The following is a 21448-nucleotide window of genomic DNA, read 5'->3' on the forward strand; positions in this document are numbered from 1 at the left end:
CCTCCTCTTAAGAAATTTAAGTTCCTTTGATGAATGATGTCAGGGAAATGGAATTTATGAGATGCAAAAACTATGTTGTACCCTTTTAACTGTTTCAAGATGCGATGCTCATTAAGTGACAATACTGTGAGCACTACAGAGAAGTCAAATTCAGGTTGTGGGTGCTGATTTCTAACAATAATCCTTAAGGAGACAAAAAGCAGACCTGAAATAGCTAGTTTATCAGGAAGGAAGACCTGGTGTAGAGCATACCCAAGAGATCAACCCCTTTAACATGGCTGGGGCCAAAAGCTTTTATTCCACTTTCTCCTGTATGCTATGGCTACATAAAAATGTAGAAAGTCTACCATGCCATCTTATAAATTGCTTACGCTTATCCTGTATTGCTGTTGTGTGCCTTGAAGTCATTTTCAATGTATGACAACCCAAAGGCAAAGTTATCATTGGGTTTTCTTGGCAAGATTTGTTCAGAGAAGATTTTGCCTTTGCCTTACTCTGAGGCTGACAGAGCATTATTTACCCAAGGTCACACTGTGGGTTTCCATAGTTCAGTGGGGATATGAACCATGTTCTCCAGAGTCATAGTTCAACACTGAAACCACTATACCATGATGGGTCCCCAACATACTGGCTCTTACAATGCCTATCTTAGCTTAAAACTATTTCAAAGGCATCCTGGAACTAGAGATCTAATATGTTTTGACAATATCCTAGCCCCATTATCAGCGCCACAAAAGCATAAACCCTGATTTTCAATTAATAAGTATAGAAGCAGCCCTGGTGGCGCAGTGGTTAAATGCAAGTACTGTAGCCACTCACAACCACTCAGTCCTCCCTCCTTTTGTAGGTCAGTAACATGAGTACCCAGTTTGTTGGGGGCAATTGGCTTACATGTTGTAAACCGCTTAGGGAGTGTTAGTTCACTGATAAGCAGTATAGAAATGTACTTGCTATTGCTATAAGATTTCCTGTTCTTAGAGTAATTAACTGAGACTAACTCTTAACTCAATTATATGTTGCAAAAGTAAAACACTTCAGTTCACTATTTTGTATACCAGCTGATTATCAAGTAATCTAAGTCCACTGGAACACAATTCACATAGTTAAATACTATCCTTATTAGAAACAACCTGTATGGTTATCATGTCTATTTGCAAGCTGAATATTTTAAAAAAAATAAGTAAGGCAAAGAGTTCCCTAGCAAAAAAAGTGTGGTTATTTTAAGATGGTAATAAAGGGGCCTCTTTTTCCTAATTAGGTTATGCCCATGCCAAGAGTCCCCTAATTCAAATCTCAACCATGACGACACTAGATACATGGACCATTGCTCTGACTCCAATTTCTTCCTGCTGAGATAATCTTTTGTGGCACTGGAAATCCCCTTTAAACTCTTCAGAAAGATTGACGTTAGTAAGAAAAACTAACGTTAGCACAGAAATAACAGGTTGCCTGCCCATAACTGTGGTTCTCTGAGTAGTCATCTGTGAACTCACACATAAGGAAGGAAGGTCATTCTGCAGCTGTGTGGAGATCTTTTGGAAGCTTTTAGAGATGCGTTTTGGTAGTAACCCCACTCACATACATAAAAGCTGTGTGCTCCTGCTGAAACCCAACAACTAAAACCCCCAAAACTAATAAAATCAATTTCAACACAGAGAAATGTAAGCTACTGCACTTAGGCAAAAAATAAATAAATAAATAAATAATGAAATGCAGATATAGGATGGAGGGCACCTAGTGTAACAAGATTAGATGTGAAAGGGATCTAGGAGTCCTAGTAGACTACAAGTGGAACATGAGTAAGCAGTGGGATGCAGCAGCTAAAAAGGTCAATGCTGCATCAACAGAAGTATAGTGTCTAGATCAAGAGAAGTAATAGTGCCATTCTATTATGCTTTGGTCAGCCCTCACCTGGAATACTGTGTCCAGTTCTTCGCACAACAATTTAAAAAGGATGTTGAGAAGCTGGAATATGTCCAGAGAAAAGTGACCAAAATGGTGAAGGGTCTGGAAAACATGCCTTATGGTTTCTACTTAAGGAGCTGTGTATGTTCAGCCTGGAGAAGAGAAGGTTAAGAGATGATATAATAGCCATGCTTAACTGTTTGAAAGGGTGTCATATGTTGTGAGCAAGCTTGTTTTCTGCTGCTCCAAAGAACAGGACCCAGGACAATGGATTCAAACTAGAGGAAAAGAGATTCCACCTCAACATTAGGAAGAAGATCCTGACAGTAAGAGCGTTCAACAGTGGAAAAAAACCCTTGGAATGTGGTGGAGTCTCCTTCTTTGGAAGCCTTTAAACAGAGCTGAAAGGCCATCTGTCAAGGACACTTTAATTCTGTGTTCCTACATGGCAGAGGGTTGGACTGGATGGCCCTTGTGGTCTCTTCCAACTCTATGATTCTAAAGCCTGAAGCACACAGACCAAATAAAGTGCCTTCTAGGTACTTTGGGGACATGGCATTCAAATGATGCATGCCCCCAAAGCAGCTGGAAGCCACTCTAAGACCAGGTAAAGCAGCCTGAAACCAGCCCAAAAAGGGGCATGGCAGCAGCCAGCTTCAGGACTGCAGCGTCCAGTCGCCGCAGTCCCAGAGCAATCGCAGCTGGAGTGGCTGCAGATTGCTCCAATTGGCCCATCTGCTTCACCCCTATGATTCTATGACTGGCTCCATATAGAGAGAGGTCCGTGATTAGGTGGATGAAGCTGTATGTAGCCCTTCAAGAAAAACTTTAACTTCAGGTAAACCAATCTTGAAGATCTACCTGGCATCCTGAAGCATGGATTGAACAGAGATGGCCACCAGGTGGATCTTCAGAGAAGAGTACAAAAGGTCTTTGGCTTGCAAAGACATAACAAATTGAAGCATATTTTCGAACAAGAAGTTGTCTGACCCAACAGCCTTACTCTGTAGGAAAGAGAGAAAGGAGGCCCATCTTGCTGCAAAAGAGCACTTCATCAACTGTTTGTGAATTGCAGACATCCCAAGTTGGATGTCATTCAATAGGTCTGATGAGGTCTCTTGATCAGCTGGAAAAGTATGGGCCTTCTTGGGAGATCCAGACTGAGCCACTCTGACAATAAATCAAATTTGGCTGAGTCTACTTTAAAAGCACAGCACAGTTGTCTCCTTGCACTCGGTATGGATTTTCAGTCCTTGAAATGGAAAGAAATGAGGCCAGAATCTGCCAGGAGTAACACACCACCATCTAAAGAATCAAAAGCGTAGGTTGGAGGCATGTTTTGGGGATTAACACTCTTAAAGACCAGGTCCTCAAAAGGCAGCTTAGATGCCTTAATTTTAAGATCTAGGACCTTAGCGATTCTGGAGACCTGCTCTGCCAAGGTGCCAAGATCATCTGAAAAGGAAACAGGATTTTGGTCTCCTACCAGCAGGTTAAGGGAGGAAGCAGAGTGATCCTCGAGACATGAGTGGCCTGATTTCTCCTCTAATGATGATCCAGCAGAGGAGTCCTTATAAACCCTGCTAGGAGGCTGAGGTGCAGATGTAGCAAAGCATTGAGTAGAAGTGACCTTGCATCAGTGTCAGGATGAGAACGGTTATAACAGTCAGGACAATAGGTATCGGCTGGATTGGAGGCCTGGCAGCAGTTTCCCTGGCTGGCAGAGGTGATTGTATCAGAGATCTTGGGGGAGCTGAGGTCTAAAAGTCATGGATGCTATACTTCTGGAATCAGATATATGGGAGCCAGCAATGGTCTGAGGTTGGGACTGATGCTTTCTATACTAGTCCTCATAAATCAAATAACTGTAGTACAGGTCCTAGTCATAATGGTGAGGATGGTGCAAATACGTTGGGTACCTTTCCCAGAAATAAGATGGGAGAATGTTACCAGTCCCAACAATAAGAACAATACCAGTCCCAACAAAAGGGTACCTTAATAAAGTGAAGAGGGAGAATGTCAGTATCAAGATCGGGAAGTCTCGAGGGATAAAAACTACTCTGAGATTAAGTCAGGGTGGGATGGTGAGGTTCCTTGTCTGGTTCAATGTATTCAAGCATCTCAAGAACCACTGCTTTTAGTGTCAACTCTAGTAGTTTGCAATGACTGATAGGCTTCAGGAGAGGGATGATTTGACAAGAATCTCCCTTCTGAGCAGGGACCAACTTGTACTTCATTAGGCTTCGTATCCAAATCTTTAGCAATTTTGTCCAAGACTGGGCTTGGGAGATGATGAGAAGACATCAGTGAGGATGGGTAAGGCTCCTGAGTGGAAGGATTTTGTTGCGGGGGGCGGGGGGGAATTGGAAGATTGATCCTTATTCTTCTTAGGCATCACTGAAGTTTCAGAGGGCAGACATTTTTCTTTTTGGTCTAGAGATTTGCCTTGTATAATATTTTTGAGCCCTGGAAGAGGATTTAGGAACCTCCTTCGGTGTCAGAACTTGATTTGTCCTCTGAGTTTTTGACCTCTGAAGCAAGTAGAATTACCCCCCCCCCAAAAAAAAGAAGATGCCAGAGAGCATAATCCTTAAAACCTCACTTTAGTATTAATAGGACTAACAAAATTTATCATTCCAACCACAAACACAAGGTGACCAAGTTTATAAAAGCTCATGCTACAACTTCTTTAACACAGTTAGTTTCAAAGGTGCTGCAAGGTCCCTTTGCATACAATGCAGAACAGTTTATTGCAACAATCTACACATCAAAAATGTAAGAAGCACAATTTGGCTGGTTTACTATCATGTTCGACATGGAGGATTTCAGTCTATATAGTTCAACTACAGCAGACTAAACAAAACAAGTCTTTCTGTGCTCTTGAAAACAGTTTTTTACACAACGAATGTTCATTTTATTTACGTTTCATAATTTAAAATAGTTTCCTTTAAATTTCTTTGTTTTGCTTTTCCTTTTACAAATCCCAAACTAAAAACATTCTATATGTCTTTACAGGGAAATCATGACGAGAAGAGCAGGGAAATCCTAGGCTAGTTGTGTCACAGACAATATTGATATAAATATATTGGTATAGATCTTCCTTCAACTTACATACATTTCTCATATTTTACAGATTTCATCTTGAAGAATCAATAAATGCAATGTTAATAGATAACAACACAAATGTCTTTTTGCAAGAGAGGAAGCACTCTCAAAAGCTTCTGGCAACTCATTAGAAATAAATGGAGCAAACACACTACAGGAAACCAAATACAAATCTGTTTTCAAGGGAATCTTGAGCTTTTGCAGTAGAACTGTTTGAACCTGCATCCTGTTAATTGTGAAGACTACTTAAGATATTCTGTGTCAGCAATCAGGGCCAAGAGTGGAGGCATAACTATCATAGTCGCACATTCAAAATTCTTGAAAACCCATTTAAGAATGTCAGTAGGAGGTAAATTAAAGCCATATGCATTAAGAAGCTAATAATTTGAAAAATGTACAGGAGCAATGAACCCTGAAGTTTATCAAGCATTCAAGTAACTATTAAGAACAATTTTGTGTAGCTCTAAGTAAGAAAATAAAGCCAAAATGATGCCTGTCTAAAGATGAATGACCATAAATGCAAGAAACCAAATCTCAATATTACTATTTGAAATGTGACATTCAAGCCTCAGTAAAATCTAGAACTTACTCACTGCAAGAAATGTTTGTTCCATTTCATTTAACGAGTTATCATCGAGTAATATAGGGCTTGAACATTCTGGTACGAAATCTCATACCAGATTTTACATTTATTATGTAAAATATTCCTTAATATTTTCTCCAAAAAGGCAAAGAATTTGAAAAGACATCTTATGTATATGAGATAATCCCAAATTTTGCCTGTTTATGTTTAGCATTTTACAATTCAGTCCTATGTGTGTTTAATCAGCACTAAGACCTATTTTATTCAAGGAGGCTCATTTCCAAGTAAGTATGTAGAGGGACACAGAATTGTCTGCATCTTTATAAATTATTATCTGTTTAATCTTTTTCTACTCTTAGCTCATACGCTCTAGGTATTTTTACATTTGCAAATTCCCATCTCACCAAAGCAGTACAGCTGTACAGTTTAAAAGACACTTATAAGGAAAGCAACTAGGTGAAAAATAAATTCATCTTAGGTATATCATTATAGCAGGTGATTAGAAAGACCACTGCCTGAGACCCCTGAGAACTGTTGCCACCCATGGACATGACAGACAAAAATGTCACCTGATGCAAAGGCATTTTCCTAAGCTACCAGGAAAATTTGGATCTTCTCAGATCCAAGGGCAATGAACAGGCCCCATAAGGTAACTGTAACAAGTCAAACAAGTCATTTGGACACCTTCATAATTGATCTGTGAAACAGGCCTGTAACCTTACTGGAGCTTGTCAACATTATTTTTAGATTACCATACCCAGTCAGCATGGCTACTTGAACATGCTGCCTAGGGGATTCTAGGAGCTGCAGTAGCTTTTCAATCTCTGCTCCTAGCAGGCGACCATTTTTTAGAAAAGTAATCCTTTATGTGCTCTACTGGTTAATGAGTGTTGGTAAATTCAAACTGCAATACTTGCAGTACTATGAAACTCAGTTTCTAAATGAGCTCATGGCTACTAAAAATGCCCCCCAAACCCTCCCCATTTGGTAAAATAAAGCATTGTTACAATTCACTGGTTATTACATACTTTTCACCAAATATTACTCATAGTAAACAGCAGGAAAGCTTAAGCTCTTGCTGAATTGCCTTAGGCAAATCAATATGTTAGCATTGTTACATAGATAAATTAGGCCAAGGTGAGCAAAAGGTAGATCAAAATCTAACAATATTTGTCTGGCTCATTTGCTGTTGGCAGTATTGGAACTAACATATTAAAATCAACAATGTTTTCTAGCAAAAGGGGTTACTTACTAAAATTATTTTTGATTTGACTAATTCACTTAAATTAGACTTTCAGGATTCACTTTTTTAATCAATTAAAAATTTTGTAACCAGAATTAAGTTACAGTGAACCCTTGGTATCTACTGGGGTTTGGTTGCAGGACCCCATGTAGAGGTCAACATCTGTGGGTTTTAAAGTCCCATTGTATATAATGGAGTAGTAAAATGTGTCCCTATATAAATTGACAAAATCAAGATTTGATTTTTGGATTTTTAAAAATATTTTCAAGTCATGGATGATGGAATCCATGGATATGGAGGTTTGACTGAAGTAATTAATAAAATGAAACGTTATTCTAAAGAGACAACAAATTTTGTATTTCTCGCCTAGGACCCAAAAGTATCCTAGCTTAGTCCAACACTTCTTTAATCCAGATGTTCAAAATAAAATCTAATAGATGTTAAATAAAGAAAGTGAAAATTTTGGGTCCAGTGTCCATAAAGAGCTCCTTTGCACCCCTTCAGGCTTTGCAGACAGCAGTAGAGCATGATGATGTATCCCCAAGACACCTTTTCTTGAGGTTTTCACAGCACCTGGTAGGTAATGGAGACCAATGGGCAATCCCTTTGATCTTCCCTTGATCAAGGAAGATCAGTTGCCCACCAGAATGTACCTCCAGTTGGTTAAAAGCCATCATTACTACTTCCCCTGCAGAAACCCACAAAAGGGAAATCTTAAATCCACCATCTTCCCTGGAAGTCCAAGACCTTAGCAGGGTTGGGTGACTTGGAGGCCTCCCATTCATAGAATCACCATAAGCCAAAGTCGAGTTGATGGGAATTACAAGTCTCTTGTTTTAATAATGAATCTTGTTCTCATGTTTTGATATTTTCCATCAGCCTATTTTCACAGGATACACTACACCAAGCATACTGTTAATGTCTTCAAATTCCTAAATCGAGATGGGGGGGGAGGGGGCACAAGAAGGAACAATAAACTGACTTCCATTAACATTTGAAAATGAGGAGAAAATTAAGGGAAAGTTATGACCACATTGGATGAAGAAAGAATAAATATGACTGAAGAAATAATCAAGCCCCACATTGTTTAATTATTATTATTTTTCTTCTGATCTACCAATGCACAGGACATAGGAAATGTTATCTGCTGCTCACAGTGATAGCAAGTTTAATGCTAGATGAAACTGTGCAAATGTTTTCCACAGATGGCAATGCCTCTGTGGAGCTCAGCAACAACAGTACTCACAGCATCTTTACCATACCATGGTGCCACCACATTCCCCCAGTTCATGCCATTTGTCATCTTCATGCTATACATGCCTTCAAATTAAGAATGCTAGAACAAGCTGGTACCAATCAGGCAAAATGGAGAAAATGAGTCCCAGAGCAAGAATTCACAGGATCTCAAAGCCTTATAATTTGATCCCAGGGAGAAGCAAAGCCTATCAAGTCCTTTGTTTCCTTAGTCCCCATAACAATCAGACTTTGCTTAATAGGTGGGGAGGGAAGAAAAGGGGGAAGGGGGACCAAGGAGCCTGGTGCATAGTGCATTGTTCTCTTGTTTTGTCATTAATATGCTGCAGTTTAAGAGAAGGCCTGGCAGGAGAGAAAAATTTAAGGAGGATGGCTGCAAAGTAGATTTGAAATAAGATAAGCTACCTGAGATTTTTTTTATCTTTTTATTTTCACACAGCTCCACACACTGCTAATCAGTGATCTACTGGAAACTTCAGATCCTGCTCAAAAGCCTGGCAGGGTATTTGGCTTTCCATTCTTCTACTCTGTTTATTCCCAATACAAGTATGTTCAACAGCCTTAGAAAGAGCCCTTGAACAACAGCAGTCACTTAGCAATGAAATGTAAATTACTGACATGGGCTAAAACTTGGACTTGTCACTGCTAATGAGCACATTTTTAAGGGGGAAAATGCACACTAGATTACTATAACCTTTTCACTTAACCCTCTGTGTACTGAAAGCCACAATTCAACACCATATCAAAAGCATCTACAATAGAAGTGCTACATAGCAGCTTTTTAACTATCAACTCAAGGTTAACTAAAAAGCATAAGAGAACTTATTGGCTATTGACTGAAGTGCAAGTTCAGGTCCAATGACACTACTTATGTAAACCACATAATTAAGTGCTATGGGGTTAAAAAGAAAGCCTCCATTCAGAATCAGCTATGCTGTGTCCTATTAACTGTCCATCTAGCAGAGCATACTGTCTCCCAATAGTAGCCAGGCAAAAGACGGAATGGCAATACATCATCCCCTACTCCATGATTCATAGCCACATGGTAGTACCTTCTTTGATCTTATGATATTACATTTTCCTTGGATTTCTGTGTACTCAGATTACCCTTCTGTAATATTCCACACAAGCATATTTCTAATTTTAAAAAATAACAAAAACATAAAGACATTTCACCATGTTCTTCAAATGGAAGAGAAGAAAACACTGAAAAATTGGTGGACTACAAGGGACATCTCAATAGGGCTTTCACTTTTATGTCTTTAGATATAAAATCTTCTTAGCAAAGGTCCATTCAAGGTAGAGGAGTTTATGAGGAGGAGGTCAGTAATGCTTATGTTCTCCATCCCACAACAGGTCAGTATTGGGATCCACTCTGTATAAATATCACTGAAAATTAATATGCTTACTCACAAAGTGTTTCTACCTTATGTTTTCTTCAAATCACTCCTCTGATGATCAACCACAAAATAATGAGGCCAGATACAAGACACTGGGCTACAGAAGGACCATTTTATTTGACCTAAAACATATTTAAGATGAATCTGGATATAAGCAACAAATATAGAGGGATCAACTTGACGTGGGTCCAGCTGAGACCCAGATGTCAACCTATGACTACCTCCCCAGCCTTTCCTTGGGTGAAACACCTGACCTGGAAGGCAATCCAGTATTGTGAGTTGTTCACCGGATGTCCATTTACTGGAAGATAAATCGAGGACATTCCCCTTCCCAGGTCTGTAGACTTTACAGAGAGAGCAACCCTTCGGTCAGCCCCAAGGAGAGGCTATTTCTCCACCTCCCAAGTCCCTCAGCCTGTGGAGACAGTTCCTAGCCCAACTCTTAACTGAAAGGGTGCCAAAGTGTACACTGAAGTCTGATATCTCCCCCCATAACCTGCCAATGACAACCTATTTATAAACACCAACTGAGCTACTTGACAATGTCCCACTAATACTGAGTAGGATAGGCAAAAAAAATTGTAAAAGGAGAGAAAATTCCTACCCAGCCCCGAACAGACTAGCAAAGCTCACGCTGCACAGAGGGTGGGAGGGTGGGTCCACGCAAATCTCCAAAGAGGACTTGTGAAGGGGCAATAAGAAACCTCTATCCCTGCCCCTCACAAGCCATAATCTGATGCCCCTCATGCCAGTCTGATCAAATCTGGCCTCTGATTGTGGAAGCCACCAAACTGTGCCCTTCTTGTAGTGTCTTCCAGACCTCCCAACTCAGGCACCCACAATAATGACAAAAAAACCAAACCAAGCATAAGACCTCTGGTTGGCTATGGCACCTCACTAGGTGAACTGAACACTTAACATCATAGTCAAGTGACACCCGCTTAATGTTGAAATTGGACTGTCTGGAGATTCTCAGACAGCCAAAGACACCCTTTTGGCACAGGGAGTCCTGAGGTGTTCAAAGGAAGCCCAGTTTGAAAGCGTTCAGGACTGGTTGATATAACAACAATGGACCATCCACAGCAGAGCAGCAGAGGAGACCGGAACAAGACATGGCCACATTAGAGAACTGCCTTGAAGACAGCTTAACAAAACACTACCAACTTTTTAAAGAAGATACATTTAAGTTCACAGGCTCTTTTTTTCTTTAAAAGCACCTAAATTTCTACTGGAGCCCCATGGCTCCAGCTGCCCGCCCACTGTCGGTGAGAGCTGGGAGGAAGATGTGGGAGGAAGAGGAGGAGGAGAGGTGGCCTCCTGCCACCCGCCCGCTGCAGGTGAGGAAGGGAGGAAGGCATCCCTGCTTGAGGGCTGGTGAAGTTCCATTGTCCCCAATGATGGTGCAGCTGCATGGTGACACCACCATTGGGGACAAAGGGACTTGAGCATCTGCAGATTTTGTTATGTGCAGGGGGTAGTCCAGCATGGATCCCCCATGAGTACCACTGTATTAACTGAACTTTCTTTATAGCTTTATAGGGTAATTTCCAACAATTAGAATATTTATCCAAGGATGTTTCCACACTGCAGAAATAATCCAGTTTAACACCACTTTAACTGCCATGGCCCAATGCTATGGAATTCTGGGAATGCTCTGGTGCTGCAATCAACTATATTTCCCAGAGTTCCATAGCATTGAGCCATCGCAGTTAAAGTTGTGTCTAGCCATATTATTTCTGCAGTGCTGATGCAGCCACACTCCCTTCTCTTTTTGATTCAGAGCTTTATGAGCTGAATGCATTAAAAAAGTCATCTGGCTGAAAGAACCATAAAATCCATGCCAGATTTGAGATCAGAATGGAGATAAACAAAGTCCAAATATGCTGATACATACAAATATTTTAAATTTATTACTACTGATGGCAAAGCAATATGCATAAACCTTAAGACTCAGCTCCTCAGGTGTACCCTTTCATGGGCCTCATGCTTAGGGTTGCCATGTCCTGATTCTAGACGGGACAATCATGGGGTTTGGCCGCCCGTCCTCCAGCCTGCCATCCTTGTCCACAAGCCCACTATCCTCCTCCATCTTCAATCCTCCTCCCCAGACCTAGGAAGCACGGCTGGATGTATCTCCCCTTCCCAGCCTCTCAACCAATCAGAGAGGCTTCCAGGGGCGGAATTTCCGGTTGAAAAAGCCGCTGGGGCTTGTAGTCGCAGTGGGTTCCTACCAGCGACTACAAGACCCAGCAGCCATTGCGACCGGATGTCCCACCCCCGGAAGCCTCTCTGACTGGTTGTGAGGCTGGGAAGGGGCGGGCGTCCACCCCAAACCAGTTTGTCTCCATTCTTCTGCCAGCTTCTGTTCTTCCCCTCCCCATCAAATTGTCCAACTGTGAGAGGGAGAGATCACTCCAGAGGTCTTAACTCATCGCTTCCAGAGGGCTTCTGGAATTATGTTGAGGCCATATGTAGGCTTAGGCTCACAGGCTGCCCAACTGGCTTCAAGAATGCGAACAGAGTCAGGGACTCATCACAAATACCTAATTCCTTATCATAAATTCTCTTACCCAACAACAAAAGTATAATTACACGATATCTTACAATGGTGCCTTAACAAAGGCTAAGTTCACTCACTTTACAGTAACTATTTTCATGTTTTAATGTTTTAAATGAACTTGCAACAGGTGGCGACCTTGGAATCAAAACTATAAATAAATACTTTTAAAATACACTTCCCAAACTGATTAAGTTCTGTTTCAGCCAAAAGTTGCTTTAAGAACATACAAGAGCCATGTACATCAAACCAGCATTCTATTCCAGCAGAATCTAACTGGTGACCCATGGGATGCAGAATGTGAATAGAATGGGACTGTCCTGCTCAAGGCAGCCAACAACTGGTTTCCAGCATACCAAGCAGATGATTATAAATATTGATGGCCATTTCCTCCATGAAAATAGTTTTGTAATGTCAGCATTTGCTCTAGATTTAAATTAAAGAGGCTTCACACAAACAGCAATCAAACATGTATCTCTGAATTCATGATCTTCATGCACACTTGGCTCACCCAGAAGTTACTTGCATAGAAGCAATTATTTTTACATGTGGTAGGCCCATACACTAAAAAATATAAATTTAGTGTACAGGAGCTATGATTTTTTCCATTTCCACAGAAATGAAAAAGCCTATTAGTATATAATGTTACTTGTTGTAATATGTATCTTATGACATACAAATGAATATACAAGAATACAACTAATTCTGTCTGCATTACTATAAACTTGGCCAAGGATATTGTCACCAATATTGTAATCCAAACCCTGAAAACCCACCAGATTGCTAGGAAGTGAGCCCAGAGTGGAATAATGATTGCAAAATTGCCAAGTTTGGCAGCCACACAGCAACATAATAGCTTCAAACAACATGAACAAATGCTTTTATTTCATTGTTTTATATTTTGGGAATGTGTCAATGAATGCCATCTAGTTAGAAAAATCATTTGCTTTGAGAGTAAAATATACCTTTTATTAAAGATCAAAGCCCTTGACTTCACACCTCCTTTCTTTCAAAAAGGAGATTCACTTTTTTAATATAACAAATCATACTACACAATACATTAAAATAACAAGCTATTGCTATTGCTAAGAAGCCAATTAGATGTATCAGTTATTACTACTCACTTAAGAAGAAAGCTCAGTACCATGCAAACAGAACTCAGTCCCCCAGTATTAGCTTGTCATTTGGTTAAGTTTTCCATCATACTCCTTTTATTAACATGCAATGTTTTCTTATTTGAATAGAAGGCAGTATTAACTATGAGTTGTCAAGGCAATCAGGCACATACATTCTGCATCTAGAAATGTGAATAAGGGACATATAAATCAGATAGCGCTAATGAAGCTAAACAACTGTAATCTGGCCTGGCACAGACAGGGCAGCCTGCCGGCGGACTTTTTTCCTCTGAAGGGAAGCTGCAGCCGCCAAACTGCATGGCTTCCCTGTGGAGGAAAAAGAACCCAGGAAAAGCGAGTTCTTTTTAAGCCGCAAGGGCAGTGTAACAAGAGCGCCATTGGCACGCTCATTATGTAAGTGCGGATGCTGTGTGGTGCTTATGTAACAATGGCGGCACCGTGTACACAGGGCGCCACCATTGTTACACCATCCATAAGTTCTAGGGTTAGGGATCATGTAGTTGCTGCGTGTTCCCTAAACCTAGAACCGGCTCTGGTGCCACACCAAACACTCTATGTATGATTACTATATTTTCATTCTCAACATAAAGCACAAAATGTCAGAATCTCAAGGGTTAAAACACAGCACACTGGGAAATGCTTGATGTGTATGTGTTTGACCATGAGCATTCAGCAGAAGGACAAGGTTGATTAGCACAGCTGATGCTCATTGGTTCAAGGACACTTTGGTGTCTAGATGCATGTAGCCATGGATGATGAAACAATGTGTCTGGATTACACAGGGGACACTTGTCATGGTTACACACCTGAACTCACTGGGTTTGGGAGACCACATGGTCTGGAGTCTATATAAACCCAGGGGTTGCAAGTGATAGCTTGTGGATTTGTAGTAGGCGTTGGTTTGGTATGGTTTGGAGTTCTGGAGATCTGTATTTGTATTATAGCACTGTGAATAAAGAGCACTTCGGGAGACTTGGCTTCTCTGGTGGTTTATCAGAAGAAGTCTGGCATTGGTTTGCTGTGTGTCCCCGGAGGTTCCTGCATTGCTTCAGTTCCTGGAAGACATCCAGTTGTGTTATCTCAACTGCCTTTGGAACCACACTTCTGTTGAAAATTGCTAGCTCTGCTCAAAGGTCTGATTTAACCACTAGGGCTCGTTTGAGTTACTGACAGTGGTTGTTGGACCCCAGCAGTTTTGCTGACACTGGATACATCCAATACTAACCTAAGAACCTTGAGCTGCATTTTCACACAATAAACAGAACCTGAAGTATGACTTACTAGCTACTAAACAGAAAGGACTAGCACCCACCTTGCTTTCTGCAGGAAGATCATTGTAAGATTTTTTTATTTTGGCATTGGAGATTGTTGCTGTATTATCTATCTCTGCTTTATTTATTTGTCATTTTTAATAGTTCCATTTTAAACTAGTTTTAATTTTATGGATAGTTTAATGATATTGTTGTATTTGATATACATATATATTTGACAGTCAGCATGGCATTGTGATTTGGGTGTTAGGCTATGACTATGATCAGGGTTCAATTCTCGGCTCAGCCATAGAAACTCATTGGGTGACCTCGGGTAAGTCACGCACCCTCAACCCCAAAAAACTTTGTGATAAGGTCACTATAAATCAGAAACGACCTTAAGGTACAGAATAAAAACATAATTTTTTTAGCTATATCTCTTTTAACTGTTATAAACCACCTTGAGCACCAAACTGGGGAAATGGCAGGCTGTATGTATGTATGTACGTATATAAATAGTACTGATGTAATTGATGTGTCAATATTCAATTTCTACATTTTCCTGAAGCATCTTTACTGCTCCTTTCAATAAGGCATGCATTACTTACAGCCTGTTTACATTATAAAACATGAACCCACAACTTCCTATGCCATGCTGTTACCAGTTTTTGTCATAGACTGAGGTATAATCTCACCATCTCATACAGTATACTCATTTGTTAAATAAAGTGTATGGCTTGCCATGACACCAAAATCAATGGGAACAGAGCTAAGGAAACTTTTCATTCAAAAGAAGTAGCACATAAGAAGCAAGAGTACCTTCAAGCCTGTTAAGACATCTGTTAGCCACTACAAACTCCTTTTATAAAATGTTTTTATTTACATTCAAAAAGGTTCTCAGTTACATACAATAATGTTATAGTGTAACAAAAGCAGGAAAATAAGAACACAAAAGGAGGGAAAACAACCACATTAGTCTTCTGTTTCTATAGAAGTTGACCAAATGTCCAAATATACTACAAGTGCGTTTGTAAATTTAATCTTATACATAATTCTTTCAAAGGCTGCAAGCATTGTTAAATCTTCTATCCACTGGATCACAGGTGGGGGGAGATTCTGTCCAGTAACAAACTACTTTTGGTAGTACAAATGATCCAGTTCCGTTGGCCATTTGTTAATTTCCAAGAAACAAATAAATAATTCAAAAGGACACGCACATCCCTGTATATCAAGGAACTTTACAATACCAAATTTACTCATTTGATTACCTCCTCCCAAAATATAGCTACTGTGGGGAAATTCCTAGATAGATAGATAGATAGATAGATAGATAGATAGATAGATAGAGATATATAGTACTGGTAGTCCTTTTCCTTATGCGGGGGGTCCATTCCAGACCCTCCTGCGTAAGGAAAATTCTGTGTAAGCTCAAGCCCCATTAAAGCCAATGGGCCTTGTGCTCATGTCGGCGTGTACCACTACTTGTTCCAGTGCTTGCGGCCATTTCTTCCAGCACGGCTTCCAGCATATCACGGAGCTATTCTGGCACTGTGTCTATGTGACGCAGCACCAAAGGAGCACGGAAAATCCATGCGCCAGTTGCTATGGCACCCTTTCCAAGGCACAAAAAGGAGACGCTTTTTGGGGCTCCTTTCTGCACCATGGAAAGGAGAGATTGGCACCACGGCCCCGATCCGGTGCTAAAAGGGGTGGCTGCAGGACACCCCTTGGGATGGTCTGTCATACCCCTTAGAAAGCTTTCTTGAAAGCATTTGATAACTTAAACTGGAAATTTATGAAGGAAATTATCATTAGGACAGCAAAAAGGAGGCAACTACTGTAAATGGATAAGGGCTATATATGAAGTACAACAGCACAGGTGATAGTTAACAGAGAGAAAACTAGAACTGAGATGAATCAGATGTAGTTGTCATGAAAACAGTCTATACCCAATCAGGAGTATTGGCCCTGCATCATGTAAACAGGACACAGAGAAACCAGGGTGGAATTTGGGATAAATCACCTATGTAGATAAGCCCTAAGACACAGGGGCAAAGCAGACTGGCAGCTTAGAGTGGCCTCTGGCCAGCCAGTCCCTGATCAGCCAGGGACTGTTGTGAATGGATGGCCCGATCTGAAAGCAGGCCACCACCACGTTCCCTAATGAGCTCCAGAAGGAGCAGTTTTTTGCCACTCCTTTTCTGGCGACTTCAGAGTGGCTTCCAGCCAATCCAGGGGTGTGTGTATTCTGCACGTGATGCCATACCCCCAAAGTGGCCAGAAGCTACACCTTTTGGCCCATCTGCTTTGGGCCATAGTTAGAAATCTATAGCCTTACTAGTTAATGTTAAAACTGGTGGTTATGTATCTGTCAGAATTGGATATTCCAATTCTCTATTCTAGTCTTGCTGTAAACCTCACATGTCTTACTTATTTATAGATAACATAATTTATATATATAAATTGTTGGTCTGGGTTGGCCTCAATTAATGACTCTAATATTAAGGGAGCCTCAGATGCATTTAAAGCTGCTGAGTCAAATCTGGACTGTGACAAAGGTTTTATTTGTAGACATTGCCATTTAGCTGACTGAGGTAGTTTAAACTGCTCTTGCAAAATTGAAAAAGACAAAATTCGACATCAACACCAAGTACATGATTTGAAGTAACAATCCCATAATTGGCTCACACCTTCCATAAAAATGGTTTCTTACCAGTTTTCAAATCTGGATTCCTGCATAAAGTCAATTTAGCATGAGCTTATGTATCAAATTGCAATTGATGAAACAATATTTCCACACAGTTCTACCCACAGAAACTGTTGGCAAAACACTGCCTGTTTTTATACAATGAGAGCCAAGTACATTTAGACAGAGGTGCTAGAAATGAAGACTCCAAGGCTGACCATGGTGAATTACTTACTTGAAGTGATACGTCCAAAATATCTTAATATAAGAGAACAAATATGTCCAATTGAATGTAAGGAGAAAAAGATCTGGAATGCCAAACTGTCCCTCACTGATTGGAATGTGCATCTTTTTAATTGAAATTCTAGGAGGAGCTGACACACACCCCTCCTCAAATCTCCTAAACAATACACAGCGGTTGCACAGGACTTATGGTTTGCATGTTCTTTTTCAAATTCCCTGAAGAAAACTACTTCTGTGTGTAAGGATGCGGAATTGGTTCTTGTAAACATTTTCTATTGTTCAAGATTATTCAAGGTTTCCAAACTTAAACGACACTTTGAATTATATAAAAGGTAGTTAGGTATTTAATATTATTAAATTATTTACATCCCCTACCTAATCATTAATAAAATCCGAATTCACCACTGATTAATTATAAATTTTTATTTATAGATAAATGAATTTTAAATAAACTGAAATTAACTTTAATTATGTACTGATATTGAACTAAAAGAAAACAATAACTACAGTGCATTTAATTCCTTTCCCCTTTGACTACAGTGCCTTTTACAGTTTGTAATTGGTTATCAGAGTCTAATTGCAATGCCTTTATTTTAAAAAAAAAAATCTGGAGATCACTGGTGTCATACAAAAGAGGCTTGTGGAGGTTCCATGTGGCATATTTCACTTGCAGCCACTGGACAAGTTAAAGCCATCACTTTGAACTAAGCCTTGAAATGAACCAGGAATCAGTAAGGATGGCACAATCTTGGTGTACTACAATTGTAAAACCCAATTTCAATCAATACTGTTGCTCAACTCTTTGCTTTTGGCTCGTTATATGTTTTATTCTTTTCATAAACTGCCTTGGGAAATTATTTGAAAGGCAATATAAAATTGCTTTGGCAGGCATTTTGCATGAGGGCTCTTTTGCTTGCCAGCTGTAAAACACCCACCACTGTAACAAAAAAGAGGCATGGGCCATTCCCAGTTTGCTCATAACCAAAGCAGCCATTTACTGATGAGGTTTTTGTTACAGCTCCACTAAATGGTACTTGATATTTGCCAAGAAATTTCATTGGGACACACAGAAGACTACTAAGTGAGTCCACGACAGAGCTTAAGCTTCTCTGGTCATCTCCACTGATGGCTATGATGGGCAAGCAGCTTGCCTGCCATCTGGATTTTTTTCCTTTCCTCTTTCACAGCTACATACCTGAGAAAATGAAGCAAGGACAGCACTAAGTGGAAGTGGGCATAACCTTTGGACAGAAAAAGAAAGACCACCACAAAGCTGGATTTATACCAAGAAAGCTACAAAGCTTCTTGGCACTTCATCGACCAAATTATAAATGCAGTTGTGGTGGTGAAATTTAAGGAAGGTGACTGAATAAAGTAGCCTGCTTCACAAGGGTGTTGCACACAAAGAAAATGTAGCTGCCTAAATGTTAGAGAAGCATGCATGTCTCTCGGTAAAAGTCACATCACATTGATCTATAGAAGAAGCTTCCCTACCGCACTTGCGACTGTTAAGAAAAACAGTGGTGTAAAAGTAACTGCTTAATTTGCGGGACATATATACCTTCTGGAGTCTAATGTAATTCTAGCTGGTCTAGCCAGTTAATTTGTTTGATATGGTCAAGCTGTATGATACTGAATTAGTATTTTAACAGTACAGCTGGAAACGACAGCCTTCAGGAAAAAACTTTAAAAGCATAAAATATTGAAAGGATGTTTGGAATATTATGGGCCTAGTCGGAGAAAAATTCTCTGTATCATTTTGAAATAATGGTTTAAAATTAAACCTGAATTGAACATTGAACGAACATGTCTCGTTTTTAATTTTTCTCTCAGGTCTCTTTCTATGAATCTTAACTGTGAATATTGCTTTTTTACATAAAGACAAATTACTATTAGAAAAACAGCATGGATATTTACTTTCCATCCCACAGAAAAACACAGTTTTGCCCGATAATTACTAACCCCTGCTTCCAAAAAGTTAGCAGGCTGAACTCCAAACTCCCATCACCCCAAGCTAGTAAGGCCATTGGTCAGTGATGGCAGCTTAGCAACTTTGAAAGCCACAGGTTCCCTAAGTGATTTAGGTTATGACATAAATCCCCTTGATTTAAAGTGCAGTCCTTGACAATAATAGAATTTGTGTGTTACTGGAACAAATTTATTGCATACAAGGTATTCTTCCAAAATGTATCAATACTTTGATTTTATATCCCATCTTTTATGTATAACTTTTGGATTATATTTATTTCTCTGCTGTGAAATGAAGAGGAAACTTCTCTTTCTCTCTCCCCCTCTTCCTTTTGAGCACTTTCCCTTCTACCACATTCCAACACTTGCACTCTCAGCTGGAGCTCAAACAGCCCATGTGTGACCTGAGAACTCTCCCATTTGTGGGGTGATGGGCCAATGTTTATTCTCAACAGAAAATAAGCCCTTAGTACTGCATCAAATCCTGTTCATGAGGGTCTTTGAATTTTAAGAGCAAATTTCTGGGAAGGAGAGCTTGGGGAGGACCAAAAGGGATAAGAGGGTGGAGACTGAGGAGATGCAGAGGACAGCATTCAACTCTTTAGATGCCAGAAAGATTTTGCTTATTCACACTCCTGGAAATCACAACCAATTCTTGTTAATCTGCATTTTAAAATGAGTGGGCAGCACTCCAGGAATATTCACTCTTTTCCTGGATGTTAAAAAAAGGAATGAATTTCCTCTCTTAGAAGCCAACAACTCACATTTTAAATAGATAGCAGGGCCCGCTACACTGTTCAGCACATTAAATAAAGCTTTTCAAAGTCAGAAGTGGACTATACATTTGTCATTATTGTCATTGTTTTTGGGTGCCTTCAAGTAGTTTAAATTTAGGGTGAAACAGACACATATTTATTGCCAATAAATCTTGACAAGCAAGATTTATTCAGAGGAGACTAACCACTGCTTATAAGTTTTAATCAGAGGAGATTGACCACTGCTTATTTTGTAAGCTGACAAAATATGCCTTCCCTGAGATAACCTAATGGATTTCCAAGGCTGAGAGACGTTCAAACCCTGATCTCCCAACTTCTTTATTTCAGATAGTCTCAAAAGTGCTACAAGTTCTCTTTACATCCTGGTCTCCTAGCGTGCCAGTCCAACATTTAAATCACTACACCATGCTGGCTCTCTGGTTGAGATATATCCATAGTTATTTGTTTATTTTTACTTTATGGCAGTCCATGGGGCAAAGACAAAGAAAAGGCTCCTTAAAAAAAGGCAGCTCCTTATCCAGCATAAACTACAGTGTGAACTTTAGGCAAAATATAGCCTTATTGATCTATGTAGTCCTACTGTATACAAGTTTACTCAGAAGTCAATCCCCTATGTTTCAATATGAGCGACCCTAGTTATTCAGCCATAGTTATTAACCTTTATTTATAAAGCGCTGTAAATTTACACAGCGCTGTACATATAATCTTTTTAATTAGATGGTTCCCTGCCCTCAGGCTTACAACAGTTTGTCAGATGTTTAAATAGTTAACTAATGTAGGCCTTTACATTGTTTGCTCATTTAAATTTAGATAATTCTTGTTGTTGTATATGCCTTCAAGCCAATTCCAACTTATGGCAACTTTATCCTAGGGTTTTCTTGGCAAGATTTATTCAGGGAGAGTTTGCCACTGCCTTTCTCTAAAGCTGAGAGAGTGTAACTTGCCCAAGGTCACTCAGTGGGTCCCCATGGTTGCGCAGGGATCTGAGACTCCCACAGGCCTAGTCAAACATTCAAACCAATAGACCATGCTCACTCTCTCTTGAATAAGTCTACATAGTACAAATTTTATTTGCAATTGGCCTTCTGTATCCACAGATTCTTTATCTATGGACTAAAGCATCCACAGTTTGAAAATATTCAAAAATTTATATAAATTCTAAAAAGCAAACCTTGATTTTGCTATTTTATATAGGGACACTGCTGTATTTAATGGGACTTGAGCATCCACAGATTTTAGTATCCACAGGGGTCCTGGAACTAAACCTCAACTGATACCAATGGCCCACTGTAATATTTATAGGCTTCATCTGAATACAACTCTTCAAGGCAGATGAGAATAA

General features: G+C 39.9%; 1 protein-coding gene across 1 annotated transcript in view; it reads right to left on the reverse strand.

The window, feature by feature from the left end:
- Positions 1-21448, reverse strand: part of PCCA (propionyl-CoA carboxylase subunit alpha) — a 305865-nt gene that overhangs the window by 215208 nt on the left and 69209 nt on the right. The gene's annotated exons all lie outside the window — the stretch shown is intronic.

The sequence above is a fragment of the Sceloporus undulatus genome, chromosome 3 (assembly GCF_019175285.1).
Source record: "Sceloporus undulatus isolate JIND9_A2432 ecotype Alabama chromosome 3, SceUnd_v1.1, whole genome shotgun sequence".
Classification (NCBI taxonomy): domain Eukaryota; kingdom Metazoa; phylum Chordata; class Lepidosauria; order Squamata; family Phrynosomatidae; genus Sceloporus; species Sceloporus undulatus.